General features: G+C 36.8%; 1 pseudogene; it reads left to right on the forward strand.

The window, feature by feature from the left end:
* Window positions 1-23,667, forward strand: part of LOC134478446 (prolactin-like) — a 107,275-nt pseudogene extending 83,608 nt beyond the window's left edge.
* The last annotated feature ends 251 nt before the right edge of the window (window positions 23,668-23,918 follow it).

Below are 23,918 nucleotides of genomic sequence, written 5' to 3' on the forward strand. Positions count from 1 at the left end.
AATTTCCTCTCTTCTTTTGGCTTTGGGCTTGACTTGCTCTTCTTTTTCTAGCTGTTTGAGTTGTAGCATCAAGTTATTTATTTGTATTCGTTCTGTTTTCCTGATGTGGGAACTCAGTGCAATAAATTTTCCTCTCAGAACGGCTTTCATTGCATCCCACAGATTCCGGTAAGTTGTATCTGCATTTTCATTTTCTTTTAGGTATTGTTTAATTTCTTCTTTAATTTCTTCTGTGACCCACTGATTACTCAAGAGTGTGTTATTTAGTTTCCATGTGTTTGCGGAATTTTTGCAGTATCCTTTATCATTAATTTCTAATTTCAGAGCGCTATGATCTGATAATATGCAAGGGATGATTTCAACTCTTTTGCATTTGCTTAAATATGTTCTGTGAGCTAATATATGGTCTATTTTAGAAAATGATCCATGTACTGCTGAGAAGAATGTGTATTCTGATGTTGTTAGGTGGAACATTCTGTATATGTCTATCAAACCCATTTGTTCACAGGTGTGATTCAGTTCTGTTATTTCTTTGCTCATTTTCTGTCTGGTTGATCTGTCCCTTGGTGTCAGTGGTGTATTAAGGTCTCCTGTTACAATTGTGTTACTGATAATTTGAGTTTTCATTTCTGTTAATAATTGTTTTATATAACTGGGTGCTCTGGAGTTTGGTGCGTATATATTTAAGATAGTTATCTCTTCCTCTTGGAGTTTTCCCCTTACGAGTATGTAGTGACCTTCTTTGTCCTTTATGGTCATTGTTGGTTTAAAGTTCACGTTGTCTGCAAACAGAATGGCTACTCCTGCCTTTTTTTGGATTCCTGCTGCATGAAGAATTGTTTTCCATCCTTTGACTTTCAGTCTGTGAGTATCTTTCTGGGTTAGATGGGTTTCCTGTAAACAGCATATGGTTGGATTTTGTTTCTTGATCCATTCTGCTAGTCTGTTTCTTTTGATTGGTGCATTGAGACCATTTACATTAATGGTTATTACTGTTAAGTGCTGGTTAATTGTAGGAATGTTATCTCTCTGCTGTTGCATCTTTATCTTTCGGTTCTGTTTAATTATTTGCTTTGCTTAGTGGTTTTTTCCTTTGTGTATCTAAACTGTCTTTCAATATTTTTTGCAGGGTTGGTTTGGTGTTCATGAAGTTCTTCAGCTGTTCTTTGTCATGGAAGTATCGTATTGCACCATCTATTTTGAATGATAGTTTTGCAGGATATATCAGTCTTGGTTGGAAATCATTTTGCTTTAGGATCTGGAATACTTCACTCCATGCTCTTCTTGACTTTATTGTTTGTGCTGAGAAGTCTGCTGTGATTCTGATAGGTTTTCCTTTATAAGTGATTTGTCTTTTCTCTCTGACAGCTTTTAATAATCTATTCTTGTGTTGGATTTCTGGGATGGTGACTATTATATGTCTGGGTGTAGTTTTATTTTGGTTATGACTGTTTGGAGTTCTATATGCTTCACTGATCCTGATGTCAGTTTCTGATCTCATGCTTGGGAAATTTTCAGCTATTACTTCTCTAAATATCCTCCTGACATCCTTCATGTTGTCTCCCTCTCTTTCATTAATCCCTATCATTCTTATGTTATTCTTCTTTGCATCGTCTTGCAGTTGTTGAATTGTTGTTTCCTGGTTCCTTGTTATTTTCAAAAGATCTTTCCTTTCCTGTTCACTAACTGCAATCCTGTCTTCAAGGTCTGAAATTCTATCTTCACTTTCATTAAGGCGGTTTTTACAACTTTCAGTGGAGTTTTTTATTTCCTGTATATCTCTGTGCATCTGCATTATGTATTCTGTTTGTTTCTTATATTGCTCGTCTAGGGATTCTATCTTTTTGTTTAGTTCCTCCAATTTTTTATCTGTGTTTTCTTTAGATATATTTAGAATCTCTTTCATTTCTTTTATCATTTCTTCTTTTATCTGGGAGATTATTTCGAGTTTGAATTTCTTTAAAGCTTCCTGGAGTTGCTTGTCAATTTCAGTGGCTATTGTGTCCGATATATGAGGTGGATGGGGTATATTTTCTTCTATATACATCGCTCCTAGGGTTTCTTGAGATGGGCTGGAGGTTTGAGGTTGTAATTTGGTCTTTCGTTTTGTCATTTTCCTATATTTCTGTGTTTCAAGTGTTATTTGAAAGCTTCCTCAGGATTTGTTGAAAATCCCCTTCTATGTTTGGAGCTACTGGGACTCTGGCGCCGCGCTACTCCAAGCCATTAGGCCTACAGAACCAGTGGTCCTCCTCTGCCTGCTCAGAACTCCGCAGTTCCAGACAAGCTGGGCCTCAGGGACACTGTGCGCCCACCTGCCCCTTGGAAGCTCCACAGTTCTTCAATCGCAGCCGGGTTAGGGTACTCACCACAGGCCGCAGTGCTTCAGGAACCTGCAGACCCTCCCTGGTTGCAGAGATATCCACAGTCCTCCAGACACGCAGAGAGGCCGGTGAGGGCACCCCAGATCTGCCCAGCTCCTCCTCTGCAGACCTATGGCCAGGCGCAGCAGCTAAACAGGCTGGGGTAGGCTGGTAGTGTGGGCCAGCCCACCTATCGGGAGCTCAGCAGGTCTCCAAATGAAGCCGGGAATGGGGAGGCTGATGTGGAAGCCTCAAACCCACCTCTCCCCTTCACTGCACCTGGAAGCCTGAGGGAACTCCAGCAGACTGGGTGCAGAAATCCAGAGTCCTCCAGACACGCAGAGAGGCCAGTGAGGGCACCCCAGATCTGCCCAGCTCCTCCTCTGCAGACCTATGGCCAGGCGCGGCAGCTAAACAGGCTGGGCTAGGTGGTAGTGTGGGCCAGCCCACCTATCGGGAGCTCAGCAGGTCTCCAAATGATAAGTGTCTTCTTTACACCCCTCACACAGTAATGTTCCTTTCTTAAGCATACATTAAATGAATGATTGTCAAATTGAGCCAGAGAAGGGACATTGATGGCAGTTAAGGTTAGAATTAAACACCCTAATTTTTATCTAAAATTACATTATCATCTTACATGAGGTGATTTTACTAGATATGAACTCTAAAATAATTCCCCAATGCTGTATTGTATTCTCATGTATTCAATTCAATGTATTCTTTCATTGCTTCAGATAAATTTGGACATGTCAGATGTTAAAAACAGTGTTTCAGGAAATAAAAATATGTCAGTTATCCTTCTCTGAATACTAATTTTGGTGCAATTAGTAATGGTCAACTTGTGTGACTCAGCTGAACTGAAACAACAAGGTGCCTGGATTGTTGCCAATCACATAGAAAAGAAAACTGAAGGAGAAAATGGTGTGCTATTGATTCTCCTGGAGAAGCTCTTTATGCTGACCTTCCTGACATGAAAGCAGCATTTCTCAGCTGAGCTCAGGACCTAGCTGTTGCAGAGGATGACTACAATTACTTTGAGCATAGCTTCCTGGCCCTAGTGAAGACTCCGTGGTACAGTAGCCCAGATCCTTCCTCCCAATGTCACAGTCTTTTGAGCTTAAACTACAGACCTTCAGGCCCCTTCAGTGCAGGCTTCGCATGAGACATTGTCATGGTTTCAAGAACTCCAGTCTGACAATTGTATGACATTGCCATGGGCCCTAGGTCTTTAGTTGGACTTGTGCAGGGCATTGACGTAAGATTCATATTTTCACCTGGATTTTTTGAGTCTCTACTGTGCATACAGTTTATCTGCACTGTTTTGCATTTCACTCTTGCAGTGAATTATATAAAATAATCCTAAGAATCATGTTTATAGTTTTGAGTTTTTTTCCATTCTAACTCCTGAGCAAAACAATATCCTGTCATGATATAAGAAATAATTTAAAAAGTATTTTATAAGTATCACTTAAAACAAGTGATATCAAAGTTAGATCTCACAAAAGCATGGAGAATACCATATTTGGTAAATATATGAATTTTTTTCTATTATACATTCTACGTAACAAATCTGATTCCTAAAGTATAACTCTAGTATTGCTTTGTAATTTGCCTATAAATTAACATAAAACATAAAGGATGAGGGAGGTACAGTGACATATTTCACAGTAATACTTTTACATTTTGTTTGGCATAGCATGCTATTAACTGGAATAATGTGGAATAACTTTGAATGTATTGTAGTCTGTAGAGCAAATACTAAAAAAAGACTAAATCTAGTACTTTTATTTATATTTTCAAACCATTGACTCAGGTGAAAAAAGCAAAGTATTTTTAAGTCACTACTAATAGAGAAAAGAAAGATATCACACTTTACACTTTTTCTGCATTGATATTTCACACAATATTCAGAGTGTGTTTTCCGAAATTTGTGTGATAGGCAATTTAACAGTTTAAGGGAAACTGTAACAAAAGCTGATTTAGTTGTAACTGTTCCTAATATTCTAGGTGTGCCTTGAGATTCTAGAAATGTGAACATCAAATTAAAAAGCTTTTGTAAAGAAAATGATATAATCAAATAGTGAAGAAACAATGTACACAATTGGAAAGATTTATGAGAGCTATTGCACAGACTGAGGAGTTACATCGAAAATAAAGAACTCTAAAAACTAGAATCCCAAATTAAAAGATTCACTAAAAGTGGGTGACCGAAATGTGTAAACACTCGTCAGGAAAAGCAATTCAAATGGTAAAGAAGTACATGATAGAATGCCCATCCCCATTGGCTAGTAGAGAACTGTATGGCAATACTATGTTGATATCATCTTATTCCTGCAAGAATAGCTACTAGCCAAATCCTACATTAACAAAGTGAGGATAAGTGTGGGAAAGAAATTCTCGACATAGCCAGTGGGGACGTAATCTATTATAACTACCTTGGAAATCCTTGTGGAGACATCAAAAAAGTCAAAAAAGTAGAAATTCCCACTGACTTACTGATTACTCTTCTGAAAAGAGTAAAAATCATATGGAAATCAAAAATCACAGTGTATCACAGGGAGACCTGCTCATCTCTGTGTAGAACAGCAGAATTTGCAATTGCTAGATTTTATAAACACTGCATATATGCATCAAAAGATGTTAAGGAAACTGGGATTTATACACAGTTTGGGGGACTGTGCTCCCAGGAAAATCTCTGGATGTATTCTTGTTAAACAAACATAATCTGAAGATATAATGTTAATAGAAATAAACTGGACACATATACACAAATATTTCCAAGTTTTCTCTTGTAGGATAAACACTTTATAAAGATAAAATGAAGTAAAAAGTGATAAATGGAAAGTACAAAGAATTTAAAATATTTCCACAAATTACGATTTTTTTGCTTTAAAAACATTGAATATATGTATATATTCCCTATAAGTTAGGGTAGCTTACCTTTTTGATAAAGAAGGGTCATGTTAATATTCATTATTATAAGAATTTTTTGGTTTATAGCTTATGCTGAGGACAATTGTTATTGTACTATTCTCCTGATCTCATTTGATTACAAAATTAAGTTTTAAATTTTTATAAAATAAATGTATTAATTACTTTTAATTCTACTAATGCACAGAAGATAAAATTGAATAAGATAAATGCAAATACTAAGACATGTGTAAAATTCATGCTAACAAAAATATTTGAAGCACTCAAAATGACCACTGATTTCATTCAATTTGATGTAGAAATACAGATCATTTCTAAATTTTATTTGCATAATTAAGAAGCACACTAAAATACAGTCTTTTATAGCATAATTTTAAATGCCACTGAGATACTCTTCCACAATGGACATGCTGTCTTCAAGATCACGGATGGTGGAAAACACTGGATTTCTTTCTATTCCGAGGGAAAACAGTGATTTTCGCATTTCTTTGATGAAGTGATATGGTGGTCCCATCGTGTCTTAAACACCACATCTTTATCTCCTCACTCAGACTCACCTCCTTCCCCAACCAGAGCACAGGGACAGAAAAAAAAAAAAAAAAAAGGACAAGACAGAAACTGCAGGGCAAATGAGATCCCAGGGATCTACTACCTGTTCTTCATGTGATTAAATTTATTACCTTCAGTTTCTTTATCTGTAAAATATTGTATTCCTGACTTGCTACCTGCTTCAGGTAGAAGTCTACTGAAAAGCTCGCTTTCAGGAAGATTAATGTTTTTATGAATGAACAGATTGCAGTAGAATTGGGCATGTTCAGGTAAAGAGAAGCAAAGCAATTAGGAAAATCCAGATCTAGATAACCCAAGATGAGGGAGAGAAGGAATCTCACAGAGGCAGAATAATTGCTACATACCTACTTGGTGATAGTGAAATGGGAAGATAAAAAGAATGGAAACAAACAACCTTGAGAGCACAGGTTTGTTAAAAACAGAAACAAGTAGAGGTAGACAAGACAATGGTTCATGATTTCTGCACATAATTCAGCACTGTGTTACTGAAAAAGGTAGTGTGAAGTGTTTTGTGTTCTGCTGGCATCTGAAAATAGAAGCTAAGGAAAGGCAGAGTGTGTCGGGATGGTCTTCATTAGCATGAGAGTTCCAGTTACAACTTTGAGTAGGTTAGACAATGAGCACAACAGAGAATTATGCCAAAAACCCATGACAAGTGCACTGGGAGTTCTTGGGATTTAGTATAAACCAATCACTAGTGGCCACTGAGAGAAAATGATACAAAACAAAACAAACTGACATATGTTTTCTTGTTCCATGAATTCTACTTTTTTTTAGAAAACCATGGAATTTCACTATAGTAAAATTTAGTGTCATTTACCATGGATGTTTGATAGACACTTGAAATACAAATGTACATGTTTTCTCCTGTGTGTGTATTTATTCAATTTTCTATAGAATATTCATCTATGTTTTGTGCTTTGTATTATACTATTATTGGCAGCTTAATTTCCATTGTTGATTAAGTACACTATCAGAAACTACTATATTCTCTCAATCCTGCCTAAATGGCAAATTTTAGATACATTTTGAATGATTTGCTTAGAATGTTTTCTATAATTTAACCTTTCTAACCCTAAACCTAATATTACCCCTCTTTGTAAGCAACCCTGGCACCTGATGGGAGGAGTATCAGTCAGCTTTTCCTGTGAGCATAATTACACATGGGCTGAGAATCAAACATCCCCACCAACTCAGCAAATGGGGACAGAGTTCTGAGCATCTCTTTGGAGGATGACCGTATGCAGTATAGCAAATATGGGGGATTTCATTCTATATTCTGTTAGAAGACAAAGTTATTTTCACTGTTATGTTTTATAATTATTGTTATGCTCTATTCAACATTCTTCTTCAATTGGTTTTAAAATGTTATTGGTTTGATTTCGCTATATGTAATTTACTGGAAAACTATTGTGAAGATAATGAGATATTCTATAGTGGCTATTACTACTATCCCAGGATCCTGCTTTGCAGTTCTGTACCAGTGTCACTAAATTGTCTTGAGTGGCTTTGTTTTACATAATTCTGTTGTGTTTTTATTACATTCTAAATAAAATTTTAAAAAGTCTTCTGTCATTGCTAACAGTCTCCAAGGAGAGACTTCTAATCATCTTCTAAACATTCTTTCAAGAACAGTGTTTTCAGTGGATAGTGAGTAGGACTTGTTGGTTGAAGGTATTGCACCTTAATATTTGAGAGAATTTAACAAGCAATGAATTATCTTCAGGCATGACTCTCACATCAGCTGCTGAAAAGAGGAAGCACATATACAGTAACAGAATGAAAGTGATCAATTTGAACAAAGAGATATGGCTAAATTCTCCAAAATTATACTGCTTAATCTCATTTTCACTTTTGCCTAATGATATATACACGGGGCTGTCCATTCCTCATTAAGTCTAAGCATAGAAAAACACAATATTCTTTTTTTTCTTTGAGTATATTTTTGAATTTTTTCCATATCACTTAAAATTTATATTAAATGCATGCTATGATATTCATTTGTTTATCTGTCTTTTCTCATTTAGGGAAAGAACACTCTACTAAGTTTTTGTTGTTTCATCAACTCAATGGTTTGTACCTGTCTTCTCTTGTTGGAATCTGAAACATGAACTGAGATGGTTAAGGAAGAAAACGTCATCTTCCTACGATATATGTCACTTTAGATACCCATGTAATTGTCCTTGATACTTTTTAAAGAAAATTGGTGTTTTCTTTTGTTGTTAATTCTGTATTTAACATCTACTTAAATCCATCATTTATATTTAATATCTACTGTCAGTTCTCCAGCCTGATAAACAAGATTGAAATGCATCTTTGTTTTATGTGTTGGTACTCAAATTTCGTATTTGCTTTTTGAAAAAAATCTTAGCATATCTTTAAAATGCTTTCAGTTTTTGAATCATTTTCATCATAGATAATTTACAAGCAATATAGAAATTATTTGTATTTTCCTGTTCTCTATCATTCTCATTTCACATAGGCAAGGTAAATTTGTCTTGGCTAAAAAAAAAAAAAAAAAACAATAAATGTGAAACACTTAAGTCCACTACAGAGGATGTTTGGATTCTCCACTTTTTCCAGTGTTCTGATTTAGCTCCAAGATTCGATCTAGAGCATGATGTTTCCCTTTATCAGTATGTCTTCTTATTTTCTTTTCTGTCTGTCTGTCTGTCTGTCTGTCTGTCTGTCTCTCCCTCCCTCTGACTGTCTCTCTTTGTCCTTCCTTCTCTCTCTCTCTCTCTCTCTCTCTCTCTCTCTCTCTCTTTCTCTCTTTCTCTCTCTCTCTCTCTCTCTCTCTCTCTCTCTCTCTCTCTCTCTCTCTCCCCCTTTCCAATTTCTCACATGATTGTGATTTTTGAGGCTGTACATATTCTGAATCCTATAGGTCAGATATTTTACAGAATCTTCCTGAGTGTAGCAACTTCTGATATCTCTTTATTTTCAAACTGAAGTTTCAACTTTTCCCCCCAAAATGGTGCGTCCTTCTCCAGCATCATTTAGAAAAGTTTTGTCACTGAAAATCTCCCTACCTTCAGCTACTTGGCACTCAGCCTCTTCTTGTACTTTTGACTTTTGACAACCATTGAAGTAATCTTTATTGCATATTTTTTTTTCTCTTTCACTACATCATGTAAATAAATGGCATAATATATAATATTTTCTTTGGGTTTATTCACTCAGGAAAATACATTTATTCTGCAATATGCTGTTAAAGAACTGAATTAGTTATACTTTTCTCATTAGATATTTTATGTTTTATTACTTGTAATACCAAGTATCTGCATTTCTGTTTTCTATTTGTGTATTACAATCATACCATCCATTTTCCATTTTTCTAAAGATTATCATGACTTAGTCATGAATGGATTAGGCCAGGAACATAAGAGTAGTGAAGCACATTTCTGAGTATATTTGCAATGTGTTTATAGGGAGGTTTTCCATGTACGACAGTGCACTAAGGAGGGAAAGACACCTCTGGGGTAGGATGGCTTCATGCAACAGGCTTTCAGTCTTTATTCTGTTGGGGAGAAAAAGGAGAAATTTGGTCTGCCAATACTGTGATATTCCAATAAGTGTAGGGTGCAAAGCATGTGTGATGGACACATTATTTGCCACAGTCCAGATGTATTTTGGTCCATAAAGTGCTAATCCAATTTGTGGTAATTTTTCAAGGCATAGACAATTGATTTCAGATGGAAGAATTTAGAATGAGTGGATACCCAAATTGGTAACCTAACCTGAGTAATAAGCCTAAATATGATGGAAAGGTCAAACAGAAGCCATGATAGTTGTCCCTTCCTGGGAAAACAGTGTGTCCAAATACGTCACATTTATGGAGAGACTGTAGAGATTTGTGCCCCTATGAAGGAGTTCAAAAATGTAGGGGAGGCTGGCTGCACCACATGATCATTTAATTCCTACATTAGGCACTGACAAGAGATGAATGGATCTCACATGATGACAGCAGAATAGTATGAGCTCTCTGCTGTCAAATACATCGTGCACTTGCATTGCCCTACCTTGTGGTGAATCTCATCTCCAGTTTTGTGTCACAACTCAATTTGCTGTGCTCTTGATCATTTTTCTCTCCCAAGAGGAGTCACACTGTTTCTTTATGTGAATGATATTGTGTTGATTAGACCAAGTGGGAGAGAAGTAGCAACTACTCTGGATTTGTTGGACAAACATTTGTCTAACAAAATAAACCGTACCCACTATAATCCTAAGGTCTCCATCACAATGAAATATTTAGTGCAGTTTCATGGTGCGTAAGGAGATACTGTTTAGAGTTTAAAGATAGTTTAAGGGAAGCTCTACATGCAAGAATCTGCCATGATACCTCGTGGGCATTTTGGAAACATCACACATTTCTCACATGGGTGGTAACTCCATCCAATTCACTGAATCAGTTTGCTGTTATTTCCTCTTGGAGCCTGAAAGGAGGAAAGTTTTCTCAACAGGTCCATTCTTCGCATGTTGGGATTTGTTGTCCAATATGTTCAATGGAACTGGATGAGTCGGTATGTCAGAGTTAGTGACTGGACTTCTGGCAGGCCTACATAGGTGAAGGAATGTGGAGGCCCTCAAGACTTTGGAGCAAGCACTAGCTATCATCGAGACCACTCCCCCTCGGTAAAGTGCTAGTGGAATAACTTCTTTTTGACATGGACATGGCATTCTACATTCTGCTTCATCTGGTCCCATAAGACTCTCTAGGGAATGCACATATTCTCTAAAATATCTCTGTATCTGGGCTGCTTCTCTAACTCAGCACAAACTGAGCACTTGGTATTGGGGCACCACATTATCAGGCAATGTGTTATGCCCATCAGGAACTGGTTGTTATCTGACTGAAATTGCCATGCAAACAGGTGCTTTGAACATCATTAGTGAAAACTGTGTATAGGGAATCTGACTTGAACATGTGGCTATGTCATAATAAGGTACAGGAAGCCATGTCACACATGCCATGGTTCTTACTTCTGTTGAACATTTTTCCGTCATTTAACAAGCACCTAATACATAGGGCAGTTGAAACTGTTATATATTGAAACCAAGTGTGAATGTGAGGACTAATCCTGCAGATTTTCTTTGCATTATAAGCAAACTACCTGCCTGTGGACAGCTGTTTCATGACAGCCCTTTCCCAAGACATCACTGAAGGATAGTGGTAAGGGGCAGCGTCACAAGGAGCAGAAATCTGGGCAGTGAAACTGGTCATATATTTTGCTTGAAAATGGAAATGTTAGGGGCTGGGGATTTAGCTCACCCACATAAGCGTCTGCCTTGAAAGCAGGCAGTTGTGAGTTTGATCCCTGGTACCGATAAAAAAAAAAAAAAAAAAAAAAAAAAAAAAAAAAAAAAGAAGAAGAAGAAGAAGAAGAAGAAGAAGAAGAAAGAAAGAAAAGAAAATGTTATATAAGAGCATTTCATGAACCAGATTTGCCGGGCTGGCAAGAACATCAGGATTTGGGATGGAACATGACCTGAGAACTGGTGACAAACTTTTCTAGAAGAAATATGTGGGATGAGTGTTCCCTTTGAGAAATAGATGTTAAGAAAATTGTGTGCTACAAAAACATTCAGGATATCACTACCTCAGAAGAAGACTTCAGTAATAGGTGCACAGCAGGAAACCCAGGCTGAGAACAACATCACGCTTTTTGCTCAGCCACGCCTATCACTGTCCAGTGGTTGAATGGGCACAGGAATCCAAAGTCAGAGGTGGAGGCCATTCATGGCCTCACTCAAATTACTTTCAGCCATCAAGACTGAACAGTAGGAACTCAAACAGGAAGGGTCATCAGCTTGAGCCTCCTATGGTGGTGCTTTCTATAGTGAGCCTTCGTCCTCATGGCAGGTTGATGATCTTTGTCATCTTTCACCGTAGAATAAGTAGCATTTTCCTCACTGGAATAGATGTACATTCCTGGGGTGAATTTACCTTCTCTCCTTGTAATGCTGCTTCTAAGATGCACATCTAGGGACCTATATATGGTTTCTCCTACCATCATAAATTCCACTCATCATTACCTCTGGCTGAAAGATGTACTTCATGGCCAAGGAGATTGGCTAAGGGCTAGGCTCATGGAACTCCCTGGTCATAACATGTTTCCCTCTTCCAGCAGGATTGATGGAAAGATGAAGTCAGCTTTTGAAGTTGCAATTAAAATTACTGTGTGCTATAGGACAATACTTTGCAGGGCCAGTAGCCAGTTCCTTAGAATTGTTCCATATTTTATGTTGCTGTTATTTCCATACCCTGACATATAGTCTAGAAACCAATTTGAACACCTGTAAAGATAGCACTAGCTTTTCCCCTAGTGATCCCTCATGAAAATGTTTGCATACTACTCCTATTACCATTTGCTCTGTTAATAGCTGTTAAGTTCTAAAATGGAAATTGCCTCTAATGAGAGAAAAACACTGATTGCTTTAAATTAGAATCTGAGATTTCCTTCCAGATTTTTGGATTCATCATGCTTCTGAGGCTTCACAGAAAGTTGTGGTACTTATGCAGTGATTGATTCAGACTACCATGGAGATCTGAGACTTATACTCTACCAGGTAGATAACACAGAATAGGCTTGGAGCTCTTCAGTTTGTTTAGTGAACTCCTCACATTGGCAAGCCTTGATAGTAAGGTAAACAGGAAAAGACAAAATGAGAGTCCGGCGCAGAACCTCCAGAACTCATGGATTATCCATCTACCTGAAGAGGCAAAACACCTGCTAGGAAGCTTGCTATATATATATATATATATATATATATATATATATATTCATGTAGATAATCCTCTTTGTAGTTTTCATTGCCTCCAAGATAACATTTTTTGAACCATTGTCAGTAGTGCAATACTAAATCTACATTATTAGAAATGCCATGAGGGACTCAAACATAACCCATAGTAACTTTGACTCATCTTCTAAAAATTCTTTGTGTTTCCCACTTCTGTGCTGGACAGTTATGTTACGTGCAATTATGAACTAGCTGCTGCCTTTATTTAGAAGTTTAGTATGGTTAAAGAAGATGTTGACAGAGATGAACAGTGACCATTAATCATGGTACTTGAATCTAAGTGGATTTTGAAATATCCCACAGATTAGTAAAGCACATTTCTGCATATGACTTCAAGGTATTTCCAGATAGGAGTGGAATGTTGCTACCACAATTGGCTGCTATGGCCACCCAGATTGGAATGGCAGTGTCCAATGGGCTTGCAGTCTATGTAGAATTAAAGGAGTAGAAAGATCTGGTCCTCTGGAATTCATTTTCCTCAGTCCGCCATCACAGCCTCATCACTATGGCACTGCTGCAACATTCAGGGTTTTGATCTGGATCTTAGAATTATTCCCTTATCCTTTCTTGTTATGCATCTTAAAGCTTGTTTTGTTAAACAGGTCCTGGACACTAACTCTCCAGCCTTCAGACAGCCTTGTGATCGTTCCTGCGATCTTCTTTAAGCCTACCTAATGGAACTCCTTGCATACTTTTCCATTTCTCTGTTCTCTCTCTATATTCTGTTGCTTCCATCCTTGTAGGGATGCCCTATCCAGTCAGAATAATAATAACTTTCTTCACAAAATTGTTTAATATGGTGATAAAAACCATGAAAAATTTCAATGTTAATTCTTAGTTCCAAGTTTTATCATAGGGGTGAATTAGTTATTTTATTCAGAAAGCTATTCCTTTTACTGCAATCAGGTCTGGGCCTGATTCTGTTATCAGTTTTACCTAAGAATCTATCTCTTTGTCTTCCAATGTTTCCTTCAACTTTCGTCCAAAAGTCCATCATTATATAGTTTCATTTTTGAATGATAGATTATTCCATGAAATAGTTCACATTAATATTCATTATTCATATATTTGTTTATTTTTCCACATGATCTGTAATTGATAATTAGTATTGCTTTACTTTTTTCATTGAATTTGTCTATGAAATAGATACTATTTTGCCTATCTATTAAACGTTACATTAAATAAATGAGGATAAACAGTCAATGGTTTTGTGGTCTCAATTTTGAGAGATTTGAATTCTAAAATATTTTTTCAAGTCTATTTTCTTCCAAAGAGCATAAAAGATCACACAATTTCAAATAAGGAAATATTTTGGATGAGGAAACATCCTTATGCTAAAATTGGAGGGATCATCTTTCTGAAAATCTCTGTTGCTCAGTCATTATTTTTGCAATGTATTCCACACGTTAGCAGTGTGGAAGGAAGGACTAGCAGAGTGTCATAAAATGTCCAGATTTATGAACTTATATCAGACTATTTCAATCTATATCAACACAGATTTGCACCATTCCTTCAGTGGCCCTGATTTCCTTACTGTCCCAACTCTTTCCTACTTTATGCCAGCTGTTTGTATCACTTGCTGTGACAGATTTTCCTTCTCTTGCATTTCTGAGAGAGGAAGAAAATGCAGTAAGATATATTTCTCTGTAATCCCTGTCCTTTCTCTTAATAACTCCAACTTTCTTTGTCCAAGTTAAAAAAAAGCAATGATCCAGTGCCATTTTAAAATCTTGTCCCTGCCTTTAGAACCAATGAATCACCACATGTGTTGTTTAGATTCAAATTCTAGCACTGCTTCATTTAAGAAAATTATAAGATCCTGTTTCAAAAACACTAGTGTTGCTCATGATTTTGGCTCAGATATTTTATAAAAAGGTTTTGTGACACTAAAGACTATGATAAAAGAATACCATAGAATTAGGTTATTTCTATATTACCTGATCTGTCCATATAATTTCAGTGGGAAGTCAAAGTTCTCACCTTGCATTAGGTGCATGGACATAACATTTAGGGAGAGTGACAACAAATTTTCCATGATACTTATATATTTTAGAAAATCTCTAAGTGGTGAATGGAAGTTTTGAATCCAAGAAAAACAAATTTTTAAACTGTATCCAGAGTAACATGTGTCACAGAATGCTAATTGATTTTGAGTTACAGTGTTTCTGCCTGTGTTCTTAAGATGAAGAAGTAATAATTAAGCATGTTTACTACATCATGAAAATGTATGAAAGAGTATGTGAATTTTTTGGCCTTAGAAAATGTTGTGTTTTGTACTTCTCAAAAATCTGTGTTTTAGATTATGATAACATAGATTTAAACATGGCTTCATATCAATATGCTTTTAAGTATTTTTCAAAATTATTTAAATTATTTATTCAAATCTACTTTGTGCAATTTCATCCCAATTCAAGTTGATGTAATCAGTCTTGTTGCATTATAAATAAGTGAATAAATTCAATAACTTTTTATTCAATTCTGCCAAGCTTTTTTTCTTAGTCTAGAAAATGGAGATAATAATCTAGAGCTTAATTATTTATTTGTACCAGGAATTGAACTTGGGAGCTTACTCTTGCCAGTGGCACTGAGCTGTATCCATGGTTGTAACTGACCTGTATCTAATGCAAATTTAAATTTATGTTAAAATAAAAAGCAATACAGAAATGTAAATGCATAATATAGCACACCATTCACATATAAACACAACAAAACAGAACATGCAAAAATCAAGGAAAATTACAGGAATTGAATCAGTGTACATGAAGGGACAGAAAACCCTTCTACAATTCTTTGAAATTTTGTGATCTTAGTATATAATTATATATACTCAGTACATATTTTGAAGATTTTACTTCGTGTACAGTCTTCAATGAGAAAATTTTTAATTTATATTAACTGTATGTATTTTTGAAGTGAAATATATTAAGAATATTTAGAGACAAAATAAAGTTCAAATAAAAGACTTCAATAATCATAGATATGCCCTAACCATAAATGATTTTCATATCTCCCTTATATCATTTCTATCATTTTTAATGTCATTACTCAAAATTCATTTTTATCCACATATCCACCTGAAAATGAATGAGAAATAAAGTACCTCTCTATGTCTGAAAGTATGGAGCCATCTCAGTGAGGGTGCATGGTTCTGAACCTTTGAAACATTTACAGACATATTTGATTAGACATTCTCCATGCTCTTCCCATTCTTAATGCATCCTCATCCTGGTGGGTTACTGTGAAAATGTAGCTAATGGCAAGAGTTGCTAGGTTTATATGGTTAAGAAGAACCACCCAAATGTTGCCCTGGAAAGCTACTACACAGGACACAAGAGAACATTTCTGAGATCTTCCAGTGGTAGAATCCTGCTACTTTTTTGCCCTTGGCTATCTTTGGAGACTTTTGCACTAATGCAGGAGCAAGTGGAACAGTGAGGGAGCTTCTCATGTCTATGAGGTGGAGGAGAGGGCATTGCTAAGAATGGATTCCAGAATAAGAAATTATCTAGCTCAAAAGCCAGCAATGGTGAGATTGGGGAACTCTGGACTAGCATAGGACCACAGGTCATTGAGTCCAATTCTCTCAACATCAAAAGACAGAACCCAATGTTTCTGGTTCTCAGGTTTATTATGTGAATTGTGTCTTTGGTCAACCTAATGAAACTTTCAGTTCTGATGCCACAAACAGACAGTGAGATCAGTGGTGTATCTTACTTGAATTTGTGAGTTTTCACAATGTCCTTTCAAAAGGAAAAGCAGGACAGTGTTAAGTAATTGTTTTTACTGAGTAAGTGACATTCGTCAGAAAAATAAATTAAAATTAATCATACAATACGATCTGAAGAAGAAATTTATTAGTCTGCTTATTGCAGACTGTAAAAAACTCTCTGAAGACACATATGTGTGCTAGTTGGTAGGTACATCTCTTCAGTGATGTGCTTCTTCAAGTTCCATCTCAGTTTCTCCATCTCTAAGGCAATTTTCCATTACAAATACACACAAAATTTTGTATTTGGCTTCATTATAGTAGTATAACAAGTACATGTTTAAATTTTTGAATCATTGTAATGTGATATTTTTTAGTAAAACTGTCTATAGAATACTAAAACTATATCATATGAATGATTGTATTTTTTTAATTTTACAACTCAATTGTTATTTAGTTCAATCCCAAAACAAATGTATTTGTATTTGTCTGCTTATTTTCCTATTTATTTGAATAATTATTCACATATAAATCTATGATACATGCCTAGATTTACCTTGCCAAATTCCATCTTCATTATCAAAGTTTATGTAGAATTCAGGTTCGTGATGATAAAACCTTAACATAAGCAATTCTTTTGGAATAGCATAGCTGAAGGTAAAAAGTGTTTTTAATTTTGTAGCTGCCTGTTGTCTCTTTCCCTTTGGGGTTCAGAATTATTGCTATGCTAGTGCACTACACCTTTCTTTCAGACCCGCCTCTGATCAGTGTGAAAGATTGTGATGTGAGAGTTCCATAGAGTGGAGGAAGTGGATACAGTAAAACTTCTGAGCATCCCTGTCACTGAACACCCTAGCACAGAGGAGATTGTCACAAGGTATAATAACAAACCCTCTAACAGTCCCTGTGGCAAGGTGCAGCCTAGGGTCCCACAGGTATGCATGATGCAAGTGCAAGGACCACAGCATCCGTATGCTGCCTCTCCTGCCTGGTAAATACAGAGTGGGGAAAATCACTTACCTGTGATCCATCTGCATAATTTGATGCTGTTTACAATGAAGGCTCATTCTCTCTCCCATGGCTATTGTAAAACCCAAATTAAAAATAATATCTAAAACGTCTGGCACTTTCAAGCAAATGCATAAGATTTTTATAGTGCATAAAACATTCCTACCCATGCCACCATTTTTATAACAGGATTCTGTTAATCCTGAGTACTAACAAGCATATATGTTTTCTAACAAAGCACAAATATAAAACAGACAAATGAATTTTGGTGTAGGTACAATGTCAGGGTGTGAATAACAAGCATCAGATAGTGAGTTAAAGAACTTTAAGCTCTTACAGTGCCCGACAGTTTGAAATTTACAGAAACTCCCTCCAAACTGAGCTATGTTAAGAGGTGACTAAGCAGTCCTGACCATAATTAAGTTCCTTGAGTTTGCAAACTAGAGAACCCTTCTGGGAGAAACATAAAAAAGCATAAAGTCCCTCATTTTTCCAACTCTTATCTCTGTGCATGTGTCTATGTAAGTGTACTGAATGTTTCCAAGTCTTCCAGTCCCAGGAATACAGTGCCAAATTAGAGAGCCAGGTCCTGACCATAATTAACCTAAGTTCCTAGAGTTATATATAGTTATATAGTCACGTCTTATCATAGCTCAGTTTGGAAGTAGTTTCTGTTGATGTTAAGCTGTCAGGCACTGTAGGAGCTTAAAATTCTTTAACTCACTCTTTGATATTTGTATTTTGCAACCTGACAAGACACTGGGTCTGATCATCGTAGAAGTAAAGATTCCAAAATAAGGATTATTTGTAGAGATTTGGAAATCTGATCATCAAGAGATGCATGTGTCTTTGTTTAACCAGGGTCACTTTTAATGCTGCTGCTGATGTGGAGCCTGCTACTATGGAAAAATGTGATCTTCCCGTCTAATTATACTGATAGCACTGACTACAACATAGCCATGCCGACACTTCTTAATCGTGCGAACATTCTGTCAAGCAACATTTACATTCTTTCTTCAGAACTGTAGAAGGAATTTGTAAGTACTTTTGTTTTCCCCTCTTATTAATAGGAGACATCTCAATAATGTTGGGCAAAGAGTAAAATTTAAACAAGACAACCTCATCATTTAAATTTGAAATAATAGTGATTAATGTGTTTAAAGAAAGCAGGAAACAAATGCTGAACGCCAAGGAAGGAAATGTTCATAAAACTATCACTTGCAAAAAGTGCAATGATTTTTAAATGAAAACTATCCTACTTCAGTTCATTCTTTAAAAAGCAGAATTTGGACATACATCATTTTCCCTGGGGACTTTGGAAGCGCGCTGGGCCAGGCTTCTTCTCACCCCAGGGACAATCCATGAGCATTCCTCACTGAGTGCACCACAGATGTCCAAAACATGGGAACAGCTCAGCAGAGAACTGAGTAGATCAAACAGAATTGAACTAAATGATTTTTTTGTTAGATGGAAAGAAATCTAAATTTTATGACCTAAAAAACACAAGGAAGCAGTAGGCCAAGATATTCATGTCAGCATAGCAAAAGGTTTGGTGTAGTAGTGAGCCTGGTTCTTGTTTCCAGGTAAAGTCAGTTTTAGCAGTATGCATTGTCTCCTACAAGGTCTGCATTGCAGTGGACAGAAGTTTAGCCTCAGGATACCAAGGGATTGCACAGAGAACTGGCCCATATTTGTGATATGTTCACATCACACAGTTCTATTATGCATCACTTTTGACATCTTCTCTTTTGGCATTTTTGAATTGTCCTGAGTATTACAGAAAATCTTCCTAAAATTCTTTTTCTACTTTCACAAAGTTTGCTTATTACCCATCTCTGTAATCTACTGGTGTTGAATCTCAATCTGTTCCTTAAAATCTCATAAAATGTTTTGTTTTATGATTTACTATTTTTAGAGTAAAAACTTCAACTGTTAATCGGTGATGAATTAGACAGTCAGGTGAATGTAGAATAACAAGTAAACGAAAGAAAAGTATGATTTCTATATCTTCTTAAAGAAAGTGTATCAGTTTGGTCTCTGGAGAAACAAGAAATTAAATAGGTAAATATGTTATATTTATCATTACATTTGGGTTAAATGCTAGAAAAAACTGTCACTTAACTGATACCTTTAGCAGTTTTGCTGTTTTTCATGGTTGTGTTCCACATTTTAAGTTAAAAGAAGACTTTAAATTAAAGACATAGAAATTAGAAGAGTGTAGGAGGTCAAAAAACTTAGTAGGGGAAACGAGTTTCCAGAGATAATAGAAAATTAGGAAAAAAAGTGTAATTTTCTAAATGTATTTTCAGACTTTTTGGAGCCCTCTTTTGGAACCAATTACACATGCATTAGATGTAACCACATAAAGTGGATAGATGCCTTTTTTTCCTCCCAAAATCAACACACTGAATTTTTGATTGGTTCCAGATAACCCTGTACTGTGTGGACTGAACTTCTATTTCAGGTATATGAAAAGTTGTTCCACAGCTTCCATCACCACCCCACTTATCAAGAGGTAGATCCTGAAGATGAAGGTGAGTCCCTGCTCAGCACAACCGCACCTAGGAGCCAGTGTTGGGCTATGCAGGCTGTAGACTCTAAGGGGCTCTGTGTTATGTGGTGACAGGAGCCACACTGCAGAGCAGAGCAGCAGGATAGGGAGCAGTGAGAGCAATCACACTGCTCTTGGAAACCTCAAGGAAAATCCAGCACTGAAAAAACTCTATGCAAGATCTGTAAGCTGGCAATGCAGATTATATTATCTCAACAAACAGCTGCATCTAGGATTTTATGTGAGAAATGAGAGTGCAGTTTACCCAGTGGAGGGTAGTGTGGCTCCTGCATGGGTGGTGATTCCACTCCTGACCCTGCTACCCTGCACCATCTCTATGACCCTGTCTTCTCTTCCCTTCTGCTTCTGCTTCTGATTCTGCTCCTGCAGTGCCCACTTCTTCAGTGCTCTGGGCTCCAGCTCTGTCTCCACTGAATGACACCCCACTGTGACTGTACCCTTTGATATCACGGACACCGTGCTCACATGTGCGACTCTAGCCTCTGCTCTGATGATAGCATAGCAAACACATCAAGGCTCAATGATTCATCTATGCTCTATTTTCTCCTGTTACAACCATGCTTTTCGGATTTTCTGCCATAGACACAGTGTTAATAGGATTTTAATGAAAACAATGTTTTCTAGAGGGAAAACAATGTTGGGAAATTGTTATCAATTAGAAATCCTATTAAATATTCTTTCTTATCAGCTACTTTCATGTGACTATTTGGCTTATCTTGTAAATGCTAAGAACACCTATAGGGCCAGGGTTTAACTTTGTAGTATAAACACCTCTTTGGCAAGCCTAAAGTGTGAGTTCGATCCCAAAGGAAAAAAATAGCATCTATGACCTACAGAAAAATTTATAGACTCTGGAACCTCCTATCAGTTTTTCAGTTGGCCTTTCTGAGCAAAGTTTATCTGTAACTGACCTTTCTGTGTCTCACCCCAGTTATGCCATGCTCCAACCTGGTCCTCAGGAGCATGACGTGATTGACCTGGTGATCCACTTGATGCTCTCCTGGGAAGATCCCATGAGCCACCTAAAGGCCCAAGCAATTCGCCTGCCAAAGATTCTTCTGAGTTTCATGCAGAAAGCTGAGTTGATCCAGCAAAAAATATAGCAACTTCTAGAATGGCTGTAAATAGTCACCAGGCAAGTGGGTATATCCTCATGATTCCTTGGTTTTTCACTTGCCCTCTGCACTGGAAAGAAGAGTGACATCAATTGCTTTGCAAGAATAACATTTAGTCTGAATGTTGTACATTCTGGTCTGCTACTCCACAGAGTCAGAGGCATAGACAGCAGTGTAGATCTCAATTTCAAAGGGTCTCAGGACTTTCGCTGCTGAGGGGGCTACCCCTCTGCACTGCACAGGAAGCACCAAGGACCGTCCCTTCATGGTTGGTGATTACACATTTCCGCTGAAAAGAAATTCACACAAGGGTACCTGAAAGAATTTTATCCCTCGTAGTGTTTGAGGACTCCAAAACTGAAATTCTATTTTATCCTCACACCAAAGTTCAGTGAAACCTTGGGTGGCCAGGATAATTTCTTCTTCTTATGACCTAAAGCACTTGTATACTCAAGCAGGGAGAAGCGAGCCAGTAGTGATCAGGTGATGTATGGGCTTACACTGATAATATTGCAAGACATCACTGCTTTACTGGGTTGAAATTCAGTAGACAACCTTGCTTATCTTGCAGAATACTCACAGGCCAACCTAGTCACAATCAAAAGTTTACTGTATTTAGTGCGAAAGAAAATATCCCCATAGGTTCCATGATAGCTCCAACACCCTGAATACTGAAGACAGTGAAAAGGCGATAGCATAAATATTTAAAGCCACTAAGGTGACTTTTTTTTCTAAAATGTGCGTTATTTTAGAATTCATACAGTGTTATCTTAAACAATTTTGAGATTTGTAAGTTAAAACTCATACAGTCGCATTAAATCATCTCAGACAATTTGTCATACCTTTATTAAATTACATCTCCATTCACGTAGGACAATTTAACAACAGCACAGCAACAGGCAAGCGGCTTTCTGAAGTTCTCAGCAAGAATTATTCATCAAAATAAAAACTCATGATTACAGCAATGATAACATAAGCAAGGATGTATTTCACTCTTTATGTCCTAAGTCCTTGTTAAGAGCACCATGTTATCATTGTCATGAAAGACAATTATCTGCAACTCCTAAACACACTTCAATGGTAAGAATATATTAACCATGGGACACAGAAAATAAATACTTGTTTCAGCTTATTTCCTTCATTACTAAGAATCAAATTCAGTGATCAGTAATTTGTTCTGTAACGCTTCATCTTCTGTTCATTTTTCCTATCAATTATTTATTTGTTTCTGTTTGTGTCGTGACACAGTTTGTAAGAATTTTTTCTGTTAGGAACACAAAATAAAAGTAAAAAAAACCCCACAAAACAAAACAAATTAAGGTCACCAATAAAGACACACACATGCACAGACACACTTTGAAATGGAATAAAAAATTTTTTGCATGGGTTAGGAGACAGTTCATCAGATGAGAGTCTGCCACTACCTAGATTTGTTCTTACAAGTTTTAGACATCATCTGACATTTCTGAAGATTTCAGAATGCACTTGGGTCTCAGAGATATCTGGATATTCTCACATTGTAGAGGCTGTTAGGACAACAGATCCACTGATTTTCTCTGTTGCACTAAGCTGCATTTTTTGGAAGAAGCATCCAGTCCCCACTCATACAGTGGACTCCAGCCAGGCAGGGATTCTCCCTGTACCCTCCTTCTCTCAGATGTTAACTCCAATGTATCAGTGGAAACAGCTGCTCCTCATCGAAACCTGGAAGCGGACACTTTTGGATGGAGTGAGACACTCATAACTTCTTTGTCCAGATTGTCTGTACCTCAAAGCACCAAGTACTCATCATCACTAAGTTCTTTATTTCTGTAGACACTATGAGAACAACAGATACAGTCATAAGCAACAAATCTAAACAGTGAGCTATCAGAAAAAATAAAATGCATAGTGGTCACCTGGAACAAGTTTAAGGAAAGTCAGCATTCCTTGAGGGACAGCATGGAAACTGTCCTTCATACTGTCTGTGGGTCAAAGGCACCCACATCCCACCAACACCTTTCTGGATGTCCATTTCTCTGCTGCTGCAGGAGCACACTTCACCTGCCATCACATGCATGGCAGGAAAAGGACAAATGGCTTCTGCTTCCAGCTTTTTAATGGCTAACAGTTTAATTATCCTGTGTGAGATGCATGAAAACCAATACTTTTGACAAAAGGTTTACATTGTCATCTATTTTCAGCTCTTCATCGAAAATCAAAAGTTTCAAAGACAAAAAGTACCATTATTGTGAGCAATATGTTATTTCTCTCTTTGGTAACGAGGTTGATGTTCAATTCAAAGACTATGGGGAACATGCTCTCTGGACTGAACTCCTGTTCCTGCTATCAACTGGTGAAAAGGTTTTCGGGATAACGTTTTACAACTTGTGCTGCTGCCTGTGAAGGGATACTTTTATGGTTGACACTTTCCTAAGGGTCTTAAATTACCGAATCACCCATGACAGGCAATCCTGAACTCATATCCATTCTTAGTGTTCTGAGATGCCTCTTAATGATCCATGTGTTGGAAAGATTATTTTAGTTTTACATAATTTGTATATACTTTTGTGTAATGATGTAAGGTGTTACTTCTCAAAAAATAAAAGCTGAATTTTTCACACTGTCAAAATATTGAAGTCAATGTGTCAAAATTTCTTTCCTTTGTTTAACTGCAACATCCCAAAATATAGCACTACCATTGAGAAATTGATATCAATTTATACTGTTTCTCCGTGAAAAATATATATTTCCTACTTCAAATTTTTTAAATTAGAGGGAGGGAGAAAATGGATAAAGGATGAAAAAAAAAAGGAATTGGAATATTTTACATTCACAAACCAAATACACACAAGGAATCTAAACATTAGATA

Source organism: Cavia porcellus, unplaced genomic scaffold, assembly GCF_034190915.1.
Source record: "Cavia porcellus strain 051 isolate PalLab524CR breed Dunkin Hartley unplaced genomic scaffold, mCavPor4.1 scaffold_13, whole genome shotgun sequence".
NCBI classification, from domain to species: Eukaryota; Metazoa; Chordata; class Mammalia; order Rodentia; family Caviidae; genus Cavia; species Cavia porcellus.